Source organism: Papaver somniferum, chromosome 1 (assembly GCF_003573695.1).
Source record: "Papaver somniferum cultivar HN1 chromosome 1, ASM357369v1, whole genome shotgun sequence".
In the NCBI taxonomy this organism is placed as follows: domain Eukaryota; kingdom Viridiplantae; phylum Streptophyta; class Magnoliopsida; order Ranunculales; family Papaveraceae; genus Papaver; species Papaver somniferum.
This window is the reverse complement of record NC_039358.1, coordinates 238774719-238797309: the sequence shown is the minus strand read 5'-3', so window position 1 is coordinate 238797309 and position 22591 is coordinate 238774719. Positions and strand designations below refer to the sequence as shown.

General features: G+C 39.9%; 1 pseudogene; it reads right to left on the bottom strand.

Annotated features, from left to right (window-relative positions):
* Positions 1 to 10743: 10743 nt before the first annotated feature.
* Positions 10744 to 20548, bottom strand: LOC113320963 (annotated as a pseudogene).
* Positions 20549 to 22591: the final 2043 nt, after the last annotated feature.

Below are 22591 nucleotides of genomic sequence, written 5' to 3'. Positions count from 1 at the left end.
AATTAAACATGTCTTAGATCTTGGTTACTGTCCTTTTGGGTGTACTATTGGATTTCCAGTAGTTACATAACTAGTCAACTTTAATGGAGGAAAGTGATCATCTGCAATGGATCACCTTTATTTGCATCTGTCACGACTCACGTTGTATTCTTTTCCCTTCATCAAGATTTTGTCCCGCTGGGTTTTCCTTGTCAAGGTTTTAATGAGGCAACATATACACATCCAAGTATGTTCTAAGTTTTCTTAATATTGTATTCTTTTTATTTAGTTTAGGTTTTCTCCCTATGGGTTTTTCCTGTCGAATTTTTAAGGAGGCAATTAACTTAGACTTGGCGGTCCTTGAAGACTGTATTCCATGTGATGAACTACATGTAAAGTACCAAATACAACATGTGAAGTACTACATGTGAGGAATTGTACCAAGGTTTTGTCCCAATGGGTTTTTCCTTGTCAAAGTTTTAATGAGGCAGTTGATTACGACACAAGTCATCAAGGAGAGGACGAAATTTGAAGAACTACATTCGAAGCACTAAATGTGAAGCACTGCATATGAAGTTCTATTGGACCGCACAAGGAGGAGTGTTATAGGGCCCACGGCCAATAGATGTGCGGCCCAACTAGATATCTAGGATTTCCCTTCTACATGTATGTAAAGGATATTGTTCCATGTAATAGAAAACCCTCTTTGTTTTATCCCTGCAAAGACATAAAAAGGAATGCTAAAGGAACTGTAATACAAAGGTTGTTGATTATAAATGAACAATAATATCTTCTCCAACGAAAGTAATCAGGGGGAGATATGGTAGACTATATTCCAAGTCATTACCGATATTCATTTTCAAAAAGTACATGACTAAAGAAACTGTCTAGAATAAATCTCAAAGTAATCAGGGGGAGATGCCGACATCAGGGGGGGGATCCAAGGATATGATGTCGACATATTTTACTTCGAAATTGAAGATGTGTTGTACTCTTTTTCCCTTCGATCGAGAATAGTTTTTCCCAAAGGGTTTTGTTACTCGACAAGGTTTTAGCAAGACAACAATAAAAACATCAAGTGTGTTGAACGTTGAAGACATAGAGATCGCGTTGATATTACTGAAAATATCTGAATCAAAGAAATGAAACGCGATATTCTCTCTAGCAAAGTAACTTCCAGAATCAACAACATGGTCTTATAAACATTCAAGTCACCAAAGTAATGTGTGATAAACTCCTTTTGACTGCATTAGACTAATGAAAATTGTCTGGCATCAGGGGGAGCATCTAATGGTGTGTTGAAAAATTTTCTTTCACCGAGGTTACTTTCTCCCACATGGTTGTGTTGCTCGGCAAGGTTTTTAATGAGACAACAACAAACACCGGGAATATGATTTTCCATCTAAGGATATTGTCTTTCCCACGAGGATTTTCTTCCTTAAGAGTTGTGAAGCAACTTGTGGATACCAAAATATGGATCGCCACGTGGACATAGGGAAGACACGAGAATCCGGTCAAAAGATCCATACCGTGCCCCTAAAATCTTCGTCAGTGACTTGTCAAATCAGGTCAGAGTCACCATTATTAACTATTCGACGAAGTATCATCTTTGTGCGAGATAGTATCTCATCACGAAGTAATATCCAAGGGGAATATGTGTTACGAAGGATCAACGGAGTGGCCTACAAGACACTAACCGCGAAATGGAGATAGGCGAAATAAGTTAACTTGGTTGAAAAGATAAGTCACGAAGTAGATAAATTACGGGTAAAGAAAAGAGACAGGTGTCCCGATAATCCCATGTAAGGATAGCGAAAGAAAGGGAAAAACTTTATAGAAAATGATCCGGGCGAAGTAAAGGGCACCTTCGCGAGAATGTAGCGAAGAAGTAAAATGAGCTGTACTCCATTAGGGTTAGTTGGCCTATAAGTAGAGGTCCTTGGGCAAGATGTGAAGATCAGATTTTAGTTGAGTGGGAGAGCTTTGCTTAGAGGAGATTAGGGTTTCTTGTGTTTAAGAACTTGTACTTTGATTTCTTTGTATGATTCATCAATAAAGATTTTTGGGGTTCGTATTATTAAACATGTCTTAGATCTTGGTTACTGTCCTTTGGGTGTACTATTGGATTTCCAGTAGTTACATTTGGGCGTCCAGAAACAGGGAGCTTAGATTGGATATTTATCCTCATCTAAGGATTGGAGAGAAGATAAAGTTGTAGGGGTGAGAGATCTTAGCGAGACACCCTCAAGAGATTAGGGTTTAGAGGAAGATCTATATCGAAACTAGGATAAGTTGATGACTAGAACCCCAGATCGAGCGGCACACATGATAGGAACGAGGGAGAAGCAAGCGATTGGAGGTTAAAAGAGGATGAAGAATGGAAATAGGAGGAACATCGGATGACGGGAGAAGAAAGACAAGGCGTGAACCAGCGGCAAACTTAGAAGGACAACAGAGGTAACTTCAGAGAGGGCTCAGTACACACTTCCGACACGGACACCATCATAGGAGAAGAGATGACTCGTGAGGAAATGGAGGAGAATATCAGTGAAGAGAACATGAAGTTGGATCAGCTGAGGGAAGTGCTCCGCATTGAAAGAGAACGAGACAGGAATCTAGCGGAATAACACGCTCCATTGACGAGGCAGAATGATAGATTGGTGTTGCAGAATCGCCAACTGAACGAGGAAGTGGAAGTTGACGCCACAAATTAAGAAGTGTGAACTTGATATCATCGGGAGAAGAAGAGTTACGACGAGGGAGACATACCCGCGAGGACGACGGAGGAGAGCAAAGGAAACTACGAAGAGAAAGCAGTGAAGAAAGAGAACTTAGAAGGGAATTGGAAGTGTCGAGCTAGGAAGATCAAGGCGAAGATATATGAAGAAGAACGAAGGCATGAGGAAGATGACAGGAGAAGAGAGATGAAGACGGCGCGAATTGAACCACAAGGAGGAGGAAGCAAGGAGACATGGTGAGGGAAGGCTCAATGTGATAAGGGGAGGCCGGCGGAGCGAGAAGTGAAGGGAAAATGAACCAGGAAGTTTTGGACGAGCTGCGAGATATGAGGGAACTGATCAATAATTCGTGAAGATGCGGCAGAGTGCAGTTGTCGGAAGCAATAGAAGAGACCGATAAATCTCCGTTTACCTATGAGATCATGTACGCTGACATCCCAGAGAAATGTGTGTTGCCAACCCTCCCGAGCATATTTAGCGGATCTGAAATTGTTGTGCAACACTTTAAGCAATACACCCTTTAGTTGATGCAATGGGGACGAAATGATGCGGTACTTTGTCGATATCCCCGCGAGCTTGGCCGAGGAAGCATTGGCTTGGTTTGACGGGCTACCAGAGAGATCGATTTCGTCCTTCAAAGACTGACAGAGGATATTTCTGACCACTTATATAACCAACAACATGTTAAGATCGGGGATTGAGACTTTATTTAACCTACGAAGGAGACCTTCGAAAAGCCTGCGAGGATTAATAACGAGATGGAGAACGGTATGCAGCGATCTTGCAGGGAGAGTTGAATAAAAGAACTTCATCTTAGATTTTGTGAACGCATTGATCCCAACAGACTTGTTGTACACCCAAATATTCATCATCCGAAATTCTTTGACGATGAATGAATTAAGAGAGTACCAAGAGGAGTACATAGCATTGGAAAAAAACAAAGGAAAGTCAGCAAAGTAGCACCGATTCCAGCAAAGGAAGGGAATTCAAGACTACTATCAAGGGAAGTGCATGTCGTGGAAAATGAATCTAAATGTGAAAAAGGAGAGCCTTCGACCCCGATGCCGGCAAATCTTATAGCTATGTCAAGTGGAGATCAAAAAAGGTATGAACAATCAAGATGGAGGAATTATGAGCCACTAAATTACAACTCCGGGTATCAACAAAGGAATAACCAAGGGCCCAGATTTGGAGAGCGACGAAAGAATGCACCCGTGTTTGATGATTTAAAACTCCATAGACTTAAGACAATTGTGGAAAAGGTATGGGAGGCAGTCCTATTAACAAAAGAGATCCCCCACCCCCCAATTTGGGAAGGGAGACACCTCCGGGCAATAGGAGTCATGAGTTTTGCAGGTATCATCGCTTTCACGGGCATCATACGAATGATTGTCGGAACATTCGACGATTATACTTCGCCTTATAGAGCAGGGAAAACTCGCACATTTCCTAGAGGATTATGTGCCACTGCCACCACCTCGTGACAACTAGCCCATATATCAAATTGAGATAGATCGGGGAGCACAAAGACCTAATTGCAATACGATTACATGAATCAAAGAGCATCCAAAATTTTCATGATAACATACTTAAAAGGGTACATAAGAGGGACTTTGAAGGAAATGAAATATTCAGCGTCACCACGAAAGAACCATTAGAAGAATGGAAGAGAAGGGAAATAACATTCTCGGCAAAGGATGCACCTGAAGGAGGAAATTCTCACACTAACCCATTGGTTATAACCCCGAATTTTGGGAAATACTCAAGATGGGAAGAAGACCAAGCCGGAAAAAGGAAAATCTGGGCAATTGACAGGATCCTGGTAGATACGGGGAGATCGGTCGATATACTCTTTTACCATACATTTAGAACTATGGGATACAAGGACTCGGATCTCGTGCCATCAACATACAACATATATGGGTTCAATGGGGTTGCATCAAGGCAGAAGGGAGAACTGGATGTAATGATTTTCGCCGGCGAGCTGCAAACGAAGGTTACAGTCTGTGTAATAGACATAGATTCACCTTACAATGCTCTCATAGGGATACCATGGATACATGGTATAAAAGGGATTGCATCATATCACCAGGTCATACGGTTTCCTATGCCAGGTGTAATTAGAGAGATAAGGGGAGATCTCAGGGACGCACAAGAGTGCATTAAAAAAATGTCCACAACTATGAGGAGAAGTTAAGAAGGAAAATTGAACAAAATAAGAAAGCCTGCAAGGAAAGAAGAGCGGAGCAATTGATGGTATTCACAATTGAGATAGGTGAAGAGCTGGTCGCGATACAGAAGGACGTAGAAGAGGCAGACCAAACATCGATTGATGAAGAGAAGGAACGTGAAATAACTCCAGAAAAGGGAAGCCAAGTTGAAATAAAGCAAAGCAGAAAAGCAAAGAGGGGAAGGACGACTGAAGGAAGCGAGGTATATAGAAGCGAAAAAGAAATTCCTGTTATCAAAGAAAAACAGACCCCGCAAAAAACAAGTAAAGACGAACACCTCTAAGCGCAAAGGGGTGGTAATAAAAGACCCGGAGGAAAGCATTGAACTATGTAATTCACGAGGTAAAGGGAAGAGGGATTATGAAGAAGAAGAGATGGAACAATTAAAAAAGGAACTTTATCAAGAAAGACGAAAGAAAGAAGACTTGGTGAAAGAGCGCATAAGGTTGGAAAAGCAAAATGAGAAACTGTTAATTAAAAACAATAATTTAAAGAGAAAACAAGCAGAGAACGACGCACGAAGAGAAAAGTATGTTCCATAAAGGGCATTAATAGCCGAAGAACATCGCGAATTCGGCGAGAAATTAAGGGGCGAGGAGAACAGAATGAAGAGAAGACTTGAAGAGGTCCATAGAGAATATCAGGAGGGAATTCAGAGAAGGGAGTATCTAATGCAACAATATTATAGCCGGTAGGAGGGGAAACAATACCCAAACCATAGAAAAGGCAATTGGGCTGCGACCCAGACTGCTGAACAAATGTGCAAGAGACGAACCATGCAAGCCAGAAATAGCAACACTGTTTTCATTAAGGCAAAGGGAAAATGAAAATCTGCGAAGTCTAGTGGCGAGGAGATGCGATAGAAGAGAACTAAAGGGAAGGATTTCAGAGGAAGATTTAGTACGATCATTCATTTCTGCACTATCAACTGGGCATCCTTTATTCACGACGTTGTTCAAGATCAGAACGAAGTGAAAATGAAGGAATTGAAAATATATAAGTCAGAGCACATTCGTTTGGAGGAAGAACACTGATAATCAAGGAAGATTAATAGAAATAAGGCGAATTTAATGAATTCAATATGTCAATTGATAATGTATCAAATCTTAAAAGAACAGCAGTGAAAATTTGATGAATTTTGTTGAATCATATTACAAGTATGAATTTTCAAAACTTACAAAGAATGATGAGACCTCGCATAGAAGGCAGATAAGATTCACGAAATAAACAGTTTCTAGGGAAACTTAAAACCTTCGCCTGGAGAGGCTGAGAATCCACGATATGCACCCTAGTTCGCATGAAAATGTAAGAGGCAGGACCTAATGCATGTCGTGAAAACTCTCAGAGAGATAAGATAGGGGAAATAATAAGACCTATCCGCTGAGGGTCCCTTTTATGATGGCCTTCAATAAGGGGTGCAGAAATATGACCAAGGCGCCGACGTATTCGGTTGAGCTGCGGGTGCCTGGGACGTCTGGAGCGTTACCGGCCATGTACGTTTGGCAAGTCTTGGCTACGATGCACTCGATCCCAAAGAAACCTCACTTAGGGTGTGACTTCGTAATCCCAAGCCACATCATCGAAGGAAATAAGAAGTCACGAAAACAACTGACTGTCGTAATAACCGGATGGGAGGAGACCAACATGCATGTTAGGGTTAACCTCCTTGAAGGGGAAATCAGGAGGAATATAAAGGGATGGCACCCTCCAGAGTAGGGAGCTGTGTTACCCAAAAAGACGACAATGTCATGGGGCTAATGTTCATGGGAATAATTAGGCCTGTCACATTTTCGCTAAGAAAAATAAAATAAATGTTAAGACGAGGTTGATGGATTATTATTTGAAAGGGTAATAAGCGCCTGAGACTTCGCCGAATTAAAATCCTTCCGAAAGGATGAGGAAAAATAAGACCTTAATTAGGAGGAACAATAAGACCTTGTAAAGCTGCTAGGAAAACACAAATCTCCTAAACAAACAAAGTAAATATAAAATATTGACTTGTGCAACACTGGCTTGATCATCTAATGCTCAACAAGAACAAGGGGAAAAGGAGTTAAACAAGTAAGCTGACATCAAGAGAGGGGCAGTGCCAAAGTAACAAAAGAAGGGAAACTCACGGCGAAGATCAGAAGAAATCTTCTTTTCTTCTGTAAGCTGTTCTCTAGGTAGAGGATACGAGCACTAGACTTATTCATTAATTCCCAAGACTCTCGAAGCTCAACGATATGAGCCATGCTGCGGTGTTGCTATTGAAAGATAAAATATTTTTTCTAGAAATATTAGGGAAGAATTACAAGGGGAAAAAAAATATTAAACTTAGGACAGAAGCTCACCAAACCCATTGTGGAAGAATGTTGCTCCATAGAAAGATTCAAAGAAGCATTCAGAATAAAGGATTGATCTTAAGCCAAAAAATTATTAAAACTAAGATTGACCAAAGATTCGGTAGCCTCAGATATTAAGGAGGTATTTCCACGAGTTGAAACAAATATCTCCCTTAAGAAATTCAAGTTGGGAAGAAGACCAGGTTCCTCCGCTTCGTTGGTCTGATGATCAGACGAAGAAGGAGCAACTCGCAACTGAATATTCTCGCGAGATGAGTGGAGTTGTTAATGTTGTGGGGGACCAGATTGAGGTAAAATTGAGGAGTGAATTTGAGTCATGCCGTCTAAATCCAATCCATAACGACGTTGAGAGGAGGGAGAGGTAGGAGGATCGTCCTGAAATCCACGAGGTTAAGGGATGATGAGAGAGGAAGAAAGCAAATTGGGAAGAAAGAGATACCTGGGCGATGGTAGAAGGAACCCCGCAGCGCGAGTTGGCGTTTCCTCAGATTCTTAGCAGGACCGTATGCTGCTTGAGGCTCACCCTCCTGAAAGATAGAGAGTTAGAAATTAACAAGGAAAACAGCCAAAAAGAGGCCACGAGATACAAACCTGTGTTTGGACCAGTTTCCGGGAGCGGTCCTTCAATACCAGGGGGGGAAGCGGGTACTGAGACAAGAACAAGGACATTAGGGAACAGTGCAAGTCAAAAACAAGGAAACCAAAGAAAGTGAAACTAACCTCCTTCGGCCTCTTAGGCCAGCAAAGTCTACCATCTCTTCAACACCCCACACCAATGGGCCTTCATCCACCAGAGGAAACATCATCCAGTCTTCGTCGTTAGAAAGACGAAGATATCTGTTTCGCGACAGGACAATAGTATCATCATCTAAAAGAAGAACCTTGGACGACTCGGATGGGGATTTGTGATAAAGCTTAACACCCCACTTGATAGGTTCTCGTGGTCATATCTTTGCCAACGTAATTCGTGGAGAAAGAATCATATTATAATCCGCAGGTTCGAATTTTTGAACCAGGTCAGGAATTTGGGAAGGGTCGTCGTTAGATCTCTTGACAAAATCATTGGCAAGGCGAATAGAGTTTCCACTCAATTGGTAAATAGAGGAAAAGAAAGACCTGCTCTCAGTTGACCGGCGGTGACCAACATCCTTGTAGAAGTCCAAATTTCCATCTGAATCTATCGGTAATTTAGTTCCATGGACTTGGTTGCGGTAATGGGAGGAGAAACAGATGAACCAACCGCCGGAGATAGACAAATACCCAGCTTCTGCAGATCGACTTTAATTCCTCATAAGTCGTGGATGTAGTAGGACTGGGTACTTTCTTGGGAGCCATTGGAGGAAAACAAAACAAAACCAGAACTTACAGAAGGTAGAAAATGGAAGAGGAGAAGGTAGAGGTCAGAAAGGGTTATTTATAGGGACGAATGGTCAAACCTAATTACCCACGATCGGAGAATACGAACCTATGATTGACGTTTACATGAGGAAAAGGACCATGTGGAGAGCATTGATGGGGAGGAGTGACGGTTATCTAACTTCAGACGGTTCTTATTCTCTTTTCCCCACGATCAAGAAGAATAATAAAAGGAAAAATGTGGATACCAAAATATGGATCGCCACGTGAACATAGGGAAGACACGAGAATCCGGTCAAAAGATCCTATACCGTGCCCCGAAAATCTTCGTCAGTGACTTGTCAAATCAGGTCAGAGTCGCCATTATTGACTATTCGACGAAGTATTATCTTTGTGCGAGATAGTATCTCATCACGAAGTAATCTCCAAGGGGAATATGTGTTACGGAGGATCAATGGAGTGCCCTACAAGACACTAACCGCGAAATGGAGATAGGCGAAATAAGCTAACTTGGTTGAAAAGATAAGTCACGAAGTAGATAAATTACGGGGCAAAAAAAGAGACAGGTGTCCCGACAAGCCCATGTGAGGATAGCGAAAGAAAGGGGAAAACTTTATAGAAAATGATCCGGGCGAAGCAAAGGGCACCTTCGCGAGAATGTAGCGAAGTAAAATGAGCTGTACTCCATTAGGGTTAGTTGGCCTATAAGTAGAGGTCCTTGGGAAAGATTTGAAGATCCGATTTTAGTTGAGTGGGAGAGCTTTGCTTATAAGAGATTAGGGTTTTCTTGTGTTTAAGAACTTGTACTTTGATTTCTTTGTATGATTCATCAATAAAGATTTTTGGGGTTCATATAATTAAACATGTCTTAGATCTTGGTTACTGTCCTTTTGGGTGTACTATTGGATTTCCAGTAGTTACATAACTAGTCAACTTCAATGGAGGAAAGTGATCATCTGCAATGGATCACCTTTATTTGCATCTGTCACGACTCACGTTGTATTCTTTTCCCTTCATCAAGATTTTGTCCCGCTGGGTTTTCCTTGTCAAGGTTTTAATGAGGCAACATATACACATCCAAGTATGTTCTAAGTTTTCTTAATATTGTATTCTTTTTATTTAGTTTAGGTTTTCTCCCTATGGGTTTTTCCTGTCGAATTTTTAAGGAGGCAATTAACTTAGACTTGGCGGTCCTTGAAGACTGTATTCCATGTGATGAACTACATGTAAAGTACCAAATACAACATGTGAAGTACTACATGTGAGGAATTGTACCAAGGTTTTGTCCCAATGGGTTTTTCCTTGTCAAAGTTTTAATGAGGCAGTTGATTACGACACAAGTCATCAAGGAGAGGACGAAATTTGAAGAACTACATTCGAAGCACTAAATGTGAAGCACTGCATATGAAGTTCTATTGGACCGCACAAGGAGGAGTGTTATAGGGCCCACGGCCAATAGATGTGCGGCCCAACTAGATATCTAGGATTTCCCTTCTACATGTATGTAAAGGATATTGTTCCATGTAATAGAAAACCCTCTTTGCCTCTTTACTTTCTCCATATTTCCACAGCAACACAATTGGATAATATTGAAGTAGTAAGGTAAATAAAAATGGTCATCATTTCATTTTGAATGTAGTTTGTATGTATGTTTAGTTAATTTTCTTGCTTAAAAAAAAGAAGATACAAATATCAAATGAACAATTAATCAGGTTAGATATTACATAGCTTGTAACCATCTGCTGAAGTCCTTATTGAGAGGTGATTCTCCCCGACAGGAGGTTTAGGCACTGGTGAATAATCAAACCAACGATTGAGTTTCACCATTACAACAGCATTTTCTTTATGTTTGCAAAACAATTATATTTTCTAAAGCATTTGAAAAATATCCTACAAACATAACATATCAATATATCATGGAGAACAATGTAAAGTAATTCTTTGATAATAAGAGGCATATACTTGCAAACGGATAGTAGGATCTACGATATTTGATATTTGAGTATTACAAAATTATTAGATGCCCTGAAGGCACCCACAAATAAATGTGATAAATGGAGTTGATAGAAAAAACTAACATTTGTACACGGCAAATTGAAAGCTCAAAAGAAAATGCACACCAAAAGAAAATTCACATATGTATTAGTCGACTCCCTCAATTTCAGAGATCCAGCACTGCTAGCTTCTGTCGAAGGACCCAGCACCACCCTGGTGCTAATTCCTTCATCTTGCTATTAGCATCGTCAATGCCAACTTGATCTTCACTATCCAACAACTGAATGGCATTGGGGACTGCATCAACGATTTTCTTCTTATCATACTACGCTAGCTTCACTCTGTTTTCATTCATCCTCTTCTTCACGTTGTATGCGTAATGCTTCATCTTCTGACCTGTATTTCTCTGCGTCTCGGACCATCTTCTCAATTTCAGTACTCGACAATCTTCCTTTGTTATTTACAACAGTGATCCTATTTTTGTTCCCAGTAGTCTTATCCTGCGCAGACACATTCAGTATACCATTTGCGTCCAAATCAAAGCATACTACGATCCTAGGAACACCACGAGGTGCGGGAGGAATTCCTCCTAACTCAAATTCACCCAGCAAGTTATTGTCACGGGTTCTATCTCTCTCACCCTCATACACCGGAAATACCACAAAAGTTTGATTGTCCGCGGTCGTAGTATAGATCTTTTCCTTCTTGACGGGGATGACCGTGTTCCTGGGGATCAATGTACTCATAATTCCATCACCAACCTCCACACCAAGAGAAAGAGGGGTTACATCCAACAAAACCAAGTCCTGCACCTCCTCATCATCCTCACCACTCAAAATAGCAGCTTGCACCGCAGCACCATAAGCCACAGCCTCATCAGGGTTGATGCTCTTGTTGAGTTTCTTCCCATTAAAGAAATCCTGCAATAGAGACTGAACCTTTGGTATTCTAGTAGACCCACCGATGAGGACAATTTCGTGAATGTGGCTCTTATCCATCTTTGCATCCCACAAACACTTCTCAACAGGTTCCATGCATTTCATGAACAAATCCAAGTTCAACTCTTCAAATTTAGCACGAGTAATGGGAGTATAAAAATCTATTCCTTTATACAGTGCTTCAAGTTCAATGGTTGACCGTACATTCGATGAGAGGGCCCTCTTTGCTTTCTCACAAGCTGTTTTTAACCTCCTAACGGCCCTTGCATCTCCACTGATGTCCTTTTTGTGCTTCTTCTTGAACTCTTTTATAAAGTAATCCACCATCCTGTTTTCAAAATCCTCTCCTCCGAGATGGGTGTCTCCAGTTGTAGCCTTGACTTCGAACTTGCCTCCCGTAATGGTGAGTATAGAAACATCAAAAGTACCACCACCAAGATCAAAGATTAGAACATTGTTTGCACCAATACGGGTCGCCTTTTTATCTAGACCGTAAGCAAAGCCAGCGGCCGTTGGTTCATTAAGAATTTTCAGTACATTTAGACCAGCGATTTTAGCAGCATCCTTAGTAGCTTGACGCTGGGAATCATTGAAGTAAGCAGGGACTGTAACAACAGCATCCTTAACAACCGAACCAAGATATGCTTCGGCAATTTCTCTCATCTTAGTGAGAACCATGGATGATATTTCTTCAGCCGAAAACTGTATATTCTTCCTGCCTTTGTAATTGACTTGAATCATGGGTTTTTCATTTAGGCCAGAAATGACTTTGAAGGGCCATAGCTTCATATCGCTCTGAACAAAGCTATCGCTGAATTTCCTGCCTAGTAAACGTTTTGCATCTATATATAAAACAGAAAAAACCGGTTCAGAAATTATCATAACATTATCAAATCCACTGTCGTTAAATTAGTCGTAAATATATGATGCAAAATTAAAATACTATACCAAAAACATGCGTGCTATACTAAAATGTAATCCTCCATTGAGAAAAATTGTTCGATAACCAACATATATGTTGATGAAACTCCGATACCAAACTTATGTGAAGATGTTCAAATTAAAGCTTACCGAAAATGCTGTTGGTAGGATTCATGGCGACTTGATTCTTAGCACCTTCACCAATCATGCGTTCAACATCATTAAAAGCAACATAAGAGGGTGTAGTTCTATTTCCTTGGTCATTAGTAATAATCTCAACACGGTTATTTTGCCATACAGCAACACATGAATATGTTGTTCCCAAATCTATCCCTATCGCTATTCCAACCATTATGTGAATAGCAGTTCAATCAAGCACTCAAAACACACTCAGAAAGAATCGAACTTTGTCTTCTTCTTTTTTTATGATCGAGAGAAGAGAAATTTGAAAAAGATTGGAGAAGGATTGAGCTGATAAATTTCCACCTTTCAACGGACGTTATAATATGGATGGTCAACTGGTCATGGTTGATCCAGCACCAAAAATAACTCTGGAATCTTACAGAAATGGATAAGAGAATAATAATCCAAGTTGATTTAAATTACTAAGCCATTAATTCATTCATCCCAGCACGATCACTTGTCAAATTGGTCCATTAATTGCCTGGTCTTTGGATTTTAAATCAAACAAAATCCTACTGGCACATATATTAGTTTATGTGAATGCAATGGCACTCCACATTCCTACCATACAAATCATGAGTATCTGAGTGGCGGAGCCACAATTCTTGGTGAGATGGACGGTTGAATATATCTGCACTTATTTGTCTCCGGTCGACCCAAAGTCACTGTCCATGAGTTGTCTTGTCAAACTCCTTGCAGATTGTAAATTTCCCATATGATTTTATTCTGAACAGTTCTTCCGGATGTCAATACTCTAGTGTCATGAAATTACTTGAAATATGATCTTGAATGCAACTAAATATTATTCATTGCTTGGTCTTTACCTAGCAAGTTGATATCATAGAATCTTGATTTCAAATGATAATAAGCACGAGTCAAAACTTTTATTTTCGCATTAACTCTGATCGCAACATATTACTCTCTCCGTTCTTTTTTAATAGGCTGGTTTTGTTTTTAGAGAAATTTAAGGAAGTTAAGAGAACTAATCATTAAAAGTGGTCCTCATGACACTTGTCAATAAAAGAAGTGAAGAAAAGTGGTCCCAAAAATTAAAGTAACATTTGACTTTCCCAATTAGGAAACCGACCTATTTTTTTGAAACATTTATTTATAGAAACCAGCCTATTAAAAAGGAACGGAGGGAGTATATGCCAATTAAACTAAGTCCTCAGTGAATTTGTGGAATTGCCTAAAAGTAAAAGTGGCAAAATGATGTTGTCTAATGTTACTCTTCTCAACCATGTTGTTGACAGAAAAGTATGAGTCTGTCTCGACAAGGACAAGGAGCTAGAAAATACAGCAATATTGACTGAACAGAGTGTACATCACAACATATTACCTGAAAAAATGATTGTTTTAGGAAACATGGAAAACAAATCACTTTTCTTCTTCAGGCAACTTCATCTGGGATTTGATACCGGCGGCAATTGTTAATGTTAAGAAAGGAATTGTAGAAGACTTGATGTTAATCATCTCTTCAAAACTGACGATGACCTTATCTCTGAAGCCAAGTATTCAATCCTTTCTTGGGCAGCGGCATCAGGCCTCATAGTTCACCTGAACTTCTCCCATACGGTTATAGCTAATTGACAGGCTATTTTTATGTAATTCTTTGCTTGTTTTTGTATCTTGTTTTTCCTTTTTTACTGCTACCTTTGGTAGAATTCTTTGTATATCCTTTACTCTTTCAATATATTCTCCTTTTCGATACAAAAAAAAAAAAACTTTATCAGGCCGGAAGGAGTGTTGATAGGAAAAGTCTGCAAATTGATATTTTGCATGATTCTATGAAAGTTTCTTCCGGTGGAGACCTATATATGTCTCAAGGAAAAGCCAAGAGGTGGTTATTAGACTTGTGAAATTATCCTCTTGGTAATTATATTTTTATTATACTTGCAAGTGGTTGCCATGCTGGATTCGTCTAATAAGAATGACTAACAAAGTAACCAAAACAATCAGAATAATTCAATTCGAATTAACAGAAAATACTTATAAAAATATCCCTTATGAATCTAAATGGAATACCAAAGTACATTTTCTTTTTCTTTTTCAAGTTCATAAAGAAATTCTATTAACACAAGAAAAAATAAAGAAAAATGAAAGGTTTTCGAACTGACACGGCCTTAAAAGAAAAGAAGAGAGTATAGGCGAAATATCGCACAAGGAAAATCTACAACATCTCCCTAACCAAAACAACCTTAAGCACGAAGAGACAACACTTACCAAGAAATAAGGCGAAGAGTAATTACAAAATAATGAGGGAGAAGCACGAAAAGCATTCACAAGATAAATACGACGCGATATTTACCGAAAGAAGTACGAAGCAACAACGCGACAGATAGGGACAGTTCTCAAAATCCTGGCGAATAAGACAAACAGTAAGAGTATCGATCAACAGAGATCTTGCACGTGAACTTTAGGGTTTTTTGCCTCGCGCAGTATATCATACCTTGCTTGTCGAAATTAAGCCTAGGCGAACTAGGTAATCAATCCACCATGGATTAGCAAGTGCAAAACCTTTCCCAGAATCAGAAAACAGGGAGCCACAACAGCAGAAGGAGGCGTGGCCATGCCTTAGGCCAACTGGCGCCACTTGCCATTGGCCACGCCCCTTCCTAAACCGGCCCTATTTCTCTCGACCAATCGTGTCGTCTCAAATTAGCCACGCGCACATAAGTTGTGGCTGGGCCCATACTTGCCGGCCCCACTTCCCATCGACCAATCAGGTCGCTCTAAAGCCTCCACACTCTCACCAGAAGTGTAGACATGCCCATGCTTTGCTGAACCTCTTTTAATCGACCAATCTGGTCGCTTTAAAGCCGCTACACTTTCACCAGAAGTGTATCCGCGCCTTACGTTTGGTCGGCCCCTTTCTTCGGCCAATCATGTCGCTCCAAACTTGCCACCATACATTAAAGGCCAAACACACCCTGTCGCTCCACCATACTATTCGACAAGCCAAATGCGCCTTACCACAACAACATATTTATCGGCATGCCAACATGCCACTTTGCCGCGATAGCATGCCACTTTATCCTTGGACACGCGGCCAAGCCCTAATTCTTACCACGACGCCAAATCCTAGCCTTGGCCATGCCGCCAAGCCCTAATTCTTACCACGACGCCAAATCCTAGCCATGGCGACGCCGTCAAGTCCTAATTCTTACCACGACGCCAAATCCTAGCCTTGGCCACGCCGCCAAATCCTAATTCTTACCAAGGTGCCAAATCCTAGCCTTGGCCACGCCGCCAAGCCCTAATTCTTACCACGACGCCAAATCCTAGCCTTGGCCACATCGCCAAGCCCTAATTCTTACCACGACGCCAAATCCTAGCCTTGGCCACGCCGCCAAGCCCTAATTTTGGCCACGGAGCCAAACCTTAGCTTTGGCCATGCTACAATGTCACAGGTGTGGCCATGCCATAACGCCACTGGCATGCCGCTTTGCTGCGACTACTAATATGCCGCTATGCCACGCCACTGGCATGCCGCTATGCCACGACTGCTAATATGCCGCTATGCCATGGCTCCACCAGTCACTACTATGCCAATGGCACCACTTCGCTATACAACAATATGCGGCCATAATCAATGGCCACTCTTCCTCATGAGATGCAATCTCAGCCATCCAAGTTCACCATTGAAATGACGGACTTGCGGCAAGTCCTAGGCAACCCGCTACTCCAGGCGCCACTATGCTTATGGCGCCAATTTGTTACACAACAAAGATGTGGCCATAATCAACGACTACCCTTCCTCATGAGATGTAATCTCAACCATTCAAGTTCGCCACCCTGACGGACTTGTGGAAAGTTTTAGGCGGACGACCAAGGCAAGTCTAACAGCATGACATGCTATTTTCCTATGGCAAAGTCTCTTGACTTTGACTTTCCACACATAACAACCTGCTACACATTTTCCACGAAAACATTCGAGACATCAAACATGTCGCAAACTGGGGGATACTCATCAGGGTATTTGTCTGGCGGTTTACATCGTGCGGCGTGCAATGCGCCCGTTACAAGAAAGTGTCATAAAGTAGGACAATTAGTGGTGGTGAAAAGTAACGGTGTAAACAATTTATTTGTTTCATCATGGAAGCGTAATGACTGACGGTTACACGAATTCACTTCCCTAATCATGGAAACATAACGTCTGACGGTTACACGTTAATCTATTCTTCCACCACTCAATCGTTTCCACTTCCTATGAGACCAGGGTACGTTTCAATATGACTTGTATAAATAGGCTTCACCTATTTTCACTCAACAACAAGTTTTTTATCGGCAACAATACAGTATCTAGAAATCACCTGATAGCTTTCCATTCTGCTAGCCAGTTCTACTTTCAGATAAAAGTCATAAACAACCACACCTTCAGAATCAACGATTCTGGTCCCAACACTCTATTCGTTTCCCTCCCTAAGACCAACCCTTCTCCATCACCTTGTGACCGAAGCAAGCCTGGAACGACCATTTCTTGGTTTAGGCAAGGATTGTACAGATTGATCTCTCGAATCAAAAGTACTCCCGTGTAGTGCATTTTTTATGGTTTAGATTCGTTTATCATCCACACACCCGAAATTACCAAAATCAGCAGAAATGGTTTTCACCCACAAACACTGTCGTAAAATCCTAGTTGTTTAGATTTAAACCTAATATAACAATCAAATGCAAGAAAATAAGGCATGGGTTCGTGGAAAATACTTTGTATTGTGTATTTCCTTGCGATGATGATTTGGCTTCAACTCCATATGTTAAACCTAAAAAATTCAATTTATGCTTCAACTCCATATGTTAAACATATTAGATTTCTAAATTTGTTTGCAAATATTAATCTCGAATAAAATCGACTTCCTCTTTTTTGTGGGTGAAATTATTATATTACTACTGTTATTATTTTTTTCAATTTGGATTCAATAATCAAAATTTTAATCTCGAAATAAAATCGTCTTCCTTGGTTTTGTGGGTAAATTAATATATTACTACTATTATTATTATTTTCAATATTTATTCAATAATCTCGAAATAAAATCGACTTCCACGTAGGTAAATTATCATATTATCATTATTATTATTTTCAATTTTGATACAATTTCTGTACTATACAATTTCTAATTTTCTTGATTTGCAGTAACACATTGAAAACCCGTAAGCAGGCCCAAAATATCTTGCATCGCAACTTTCCATTTTCACCCACAATGGAGGTTTAGAGGCAAAAATATAACTTAACAGCACATAATATGGAAATTTACTCAATAACCGTCCATGTAAGTCGAAATATAAGACATGATCTGAATAAAAGAATACAAGACTTCAAGACTGCAAACACAACAATCTTAACGAACCATAAACCGGAGGACAGATATCTCAGTTTAATCGTCGACTTCCTCCATTCTGGGTTGACGGCTGCTAGATCCATATAAAGCAACCACACCACCCTGCCGGTTCGGTTTATTGATGATAGGAACGCACACAGTCTCCAACTCCCTCATCTGGTTGTAAACATCCTTTACATCAGCTAGTTGATTGCTGTCCAACCACACAATGGCTTTGTCGACGGCATCATTCATCTTCTTCATATCATCCGATGACAGGTTCCTTTTAATAGTATCGATCGTGTCCCTCATGCTGTATGCATAATTCTCAAAGGAGTTCCTTGACTCCACTTTCTTCATGTGTTGTTCATCTTCTGCCTTGTATTTCTCAGCCTCTTCAACCAACCTGCTAATATCAGCCTCTGACAATCTCCCTTTGTTATTTGTAATTTTGAGCATCTTTTTGTTCCCTGTCGTGTTGTCCTCAGCAAAAACATTTAATATACCATTTTCATCCATATCAAAACATACAGTGAGCTTAGGGACACGACGAGGTGCTCGAGCAATTCCTTCTAACTCGAACTGACCCAATAAGTTGTTGTCACTAGTTCTCCTTCTCTCACCCTCATACACCTTAATCAACACACTATCTTGATTGTCCACATAGGTACTGTAGACATGTTCCGTCTTGGTAGGAATGGTGGTGTTCCTTGGGATCAATATATCCATAACACCTCCAGTTGTCTCGATACCAAGAGAAAGAGGGGTCACATCTAACAACACCAAGTCTTGCACCTTCTCATTACCATCACCGCTCAACTGAGCAGCTAGCACTGCAGCACCATAAGCCACAGCCTCATCAGGGTTGATGCTCTTGCAAAGTTCTTTCCCGTTAAATAAATCCTGCAATAGAGACTGAACCTTTGGAATTCTAGAGGACCCACCAACGAGGACGACTTCATCAATGGCACTACTATCCATTTGTGCATCCATCAAACACTTCTCAACAGTTCCCATACATTTCATAAATAAATCCATGTTCATGTTTTCGAATTTAGCACGAGTAATGGATGTGTTAAAATCGACCCCTTCATAAAGAGCATCAATTTCAATGGTTGTCCGAACAACTGACGAGAGTGTCCTCTTTGCTCTCTCACATGATGTTCTCAGCCTCCTTAGAGCCTTTGGGTTACCACTAACATCCAGCTTGTGCTTTGTATTGAACTCTTGAATAAAGTGATGTAACAACCTGGCATCAAAATCCTCACCTCCAAGATGTGTATCTCCAGACGTAGCCTTGGTTTCAAGGATACCTCCTTCCATAGTAAGTATTGAAACATCAAAAGTACCACCACCAAGATCGAAGATTAGAACATTCTTCGCACCAACGCCTGTCTCTTGCTTATTAAGACCATAAGCAATTCCAGCCGCTGTTGGTTCATTCACAACTCGCAGTACATCAAGGCCAGCAATTTTTCCAGCATCCTTGGTAGCTTGACGCTGAGAATCATTAAAGTAAGCAGGAACGGTAATAACAGAATTCTTAACGATTGAACCGACGTAAGCTTCAGCAGTTTCTCGCATCTTAGTGAGAACCATGGCTGAGATTTCCTCGGCTGAAAACCGTATATCCTTTCCCTTGTAACGGACTTGTATCATGGGTTTCTTGTCTAGGTTGGCAACGACTTTGAAGGGCCATAGTAACATATCACTCTGAACAAAGCTATCATCGATTTTTCTACCTATCAGACGTTTCGCATCTACAAAACGTAAAACAAACTGATAAAACGACACGGAGATGCTACAAGAGCGACTTAACTCGTGAAACTATTATTCTCATGAAACAACTAATATTATCTAGCTAGCAATTAAGATAGCAGATAACAATTCAGATCCCAGAGATATCATAACACAATATCATAAAATCCTAACACAATTAGATCGTGTAAACTTGAAATAACTAAAAGAAACAATCATTTCAGATTTATGGCTAAACATTCTAGACTTGAAGATCTGGAATCCTCCATACTTGATATGCCCTTTGAAATAAAAAACTAGAAACATACTCAAAACTCAATTGTGTTCTATAACCATATCGTGAGGCCAGAAAATAATCCGATTAACCCACTCTACTTAATTACCCCTCAAGGTCAAACGAATCAATTCTCTACAAGCATAATGAAAAAGCAAAAAACTTATTGAAAATGAAAATTGGATAAGAGACGTAAATATCTTACCGAAAATGGAGTTGCTAGGATTGGCAGCAACTTGAAGTTTAGCAGCATCTCCTATCATACGTTCAGTCTCATTAAAAGCAACGTAAGAAGGAGTAGTGCGATTTCCTTGGTCATTAGTAATGATCTCAACACGATTTTCTTGTGGTACCCATACCGCAACACACGAATATGTTGTTCCCAAATCTATTCCTATTGCTTTTCCAGCCATTGTTGTAATATAATTTCAATCAAAAGAAAGAAGAACAAGAAGAATATTGAACAATCAACATTAGATAGGAGAAAGGGTAAACCTATTTAGTTTTTTACTTTAACGGACTTTTATGGATAGTTCACCCACCATCTAATTAAGTCTAAACCGTGAGATTTACAAAAATGGATTATTGAATAATTCAAGTTGGTGCAAATTATTCATTCATCCCCTCCATGATTACTTCACACGGTTGTTTTTTTATTGTTTGGTCTTTAATTTCAACCCAAATAATGTTCTGCTGGTACATTATTTATTCATCTGAAAGCGACACCGGACCAATCTATAGTTTTCTTAGTTACTTGTTGAATTAAGTTATCAGGCATTTTATTTTTTGTTAAAATGTTAAACTTTTTTTTTTTTGACTCCTCCCCTACATATCTCAATCAGAACTGAAACACCAGACTAACACACTATCATCATCATCACTATTATCATTTTCTCTTAACTTTCCCTTTCACAGCCCTAAAACACAGCAGTCTGATTTTGTCAAATTACGATTGTGTGACTTTAACTCCCAAGCCATAAAAAATGAGATTTGTTCAACTGTTAAATGTTGCATCTCTGAAAAAGTAGATTTGTTGCTAATTTTCAAAAATGCAACATTTGATAGTTCAAGTAGATGGCTATATATTTGAGTATGTATTAAATTTGTTAGTCAACCATCCTAATTCCAACTAAAAAACTAGTCATTGACTGGTCTTCAGCTTCGTTTCATTCATTATGTAGAAGTAGATGGCATGTCTTACGCGGTCTACCTACTACAACTCAATGGTTGAAACCTGCATTATCTCTCTAGTAAGTTGACGCTTTCTGTTGATGTTTCTGATTAACATGGCACCTTCAACTTGTTTCTTAATTAAATCACATTTTTGCTAATTTCTCAACTATATCCTCAGAAAATAAATCTTGTAGTACAATTTTAACATGCTCTGTTGTGCCATTATCGATTCGGTAAAGCAAAATGCCTAATTACACTACCTATGCCATAGTGTAATGTCACTCTTCATATCGAATGCCATATACACTCTAACTTCTCCCAAAAGAAAATTAGTTTTGCCCATGGTCTTTCTAAATATTCCTGTTCCGCTAGTATTTCTAACGAAATCTCCTCCGAGTTATACCCATTAGAAAGCATATTTAATACAAATCATCCAAGTTAAGTAATTTTAAGCAAAAATTGCTGAATTAAGCTGCACAGAAGGAAAAAAACTGTGAAATTTCAGTGGTTTTTGGCACTCACCGGACTAGGAATCAAGAAAAGGTGCATCTTCTCATTTCGATCCGTTTCTTCTGTTCTATAATGACTCAATTGACATGGTTTACTGTTAGCATCTTTAGGAAGAATTGCAAGAACCTGAAAACATGAGATGTTTGGCATTGATTTTCTTATTTAGAAAAGGGTTCCAACTCTGATCTGAACCAGGGCTCCGAATGTTCTTTGATAAATTTTCCCTTTTTTATGGCAGTTCCTTGGGATGCTCTCGTGTATGTCGGGTTACCCCCAAGTGCCCCTTGAATCATCAGTTGGTTGGTATCTAACGAAATTCTTGGGACCAACAGATTTAGGGATGCTTTTATCAATTACAGTATATTATGTAGAGCCACCAAATTTATATCAAGCAAAATTTATAGGGTTACCAAATTTACGTTGATTGGTACAGTTTCGTATTCCGGGTATTATGTAGAATTTATAGGAATATTACTTCCAAATTTGTAGGTATAGTGCTAATTTGCTGAGTGAAGGAACAAATTTACATCGTTAGATTTCCCCATGAACCCTAGATCTAACGGTAGAAAATATCCAGTTAGATTTCATTTTATAGTCTCCATCAGCCGCCACTCCCTTCACACCCACCACCAGCACTTTCATATCTCTGTTATATCTCTTGGGAATTTGATCATAATAAGATGTCTGATAGGCTACTGGGTGGTGATGATCCCTTGAGGAGTATATATCCTCCTGAGTTTAAAGAAACCTAAGGAAGACTGTTTCAGGCATGTGCGTTGTTTTCCAGTGGAGGATTTGGAAGAAGAAGATAAAAAACAAAGCACATCGCCGGTGGATAATTTCCTGGCCCAAGGGTATGGGAGTTGAAGTGC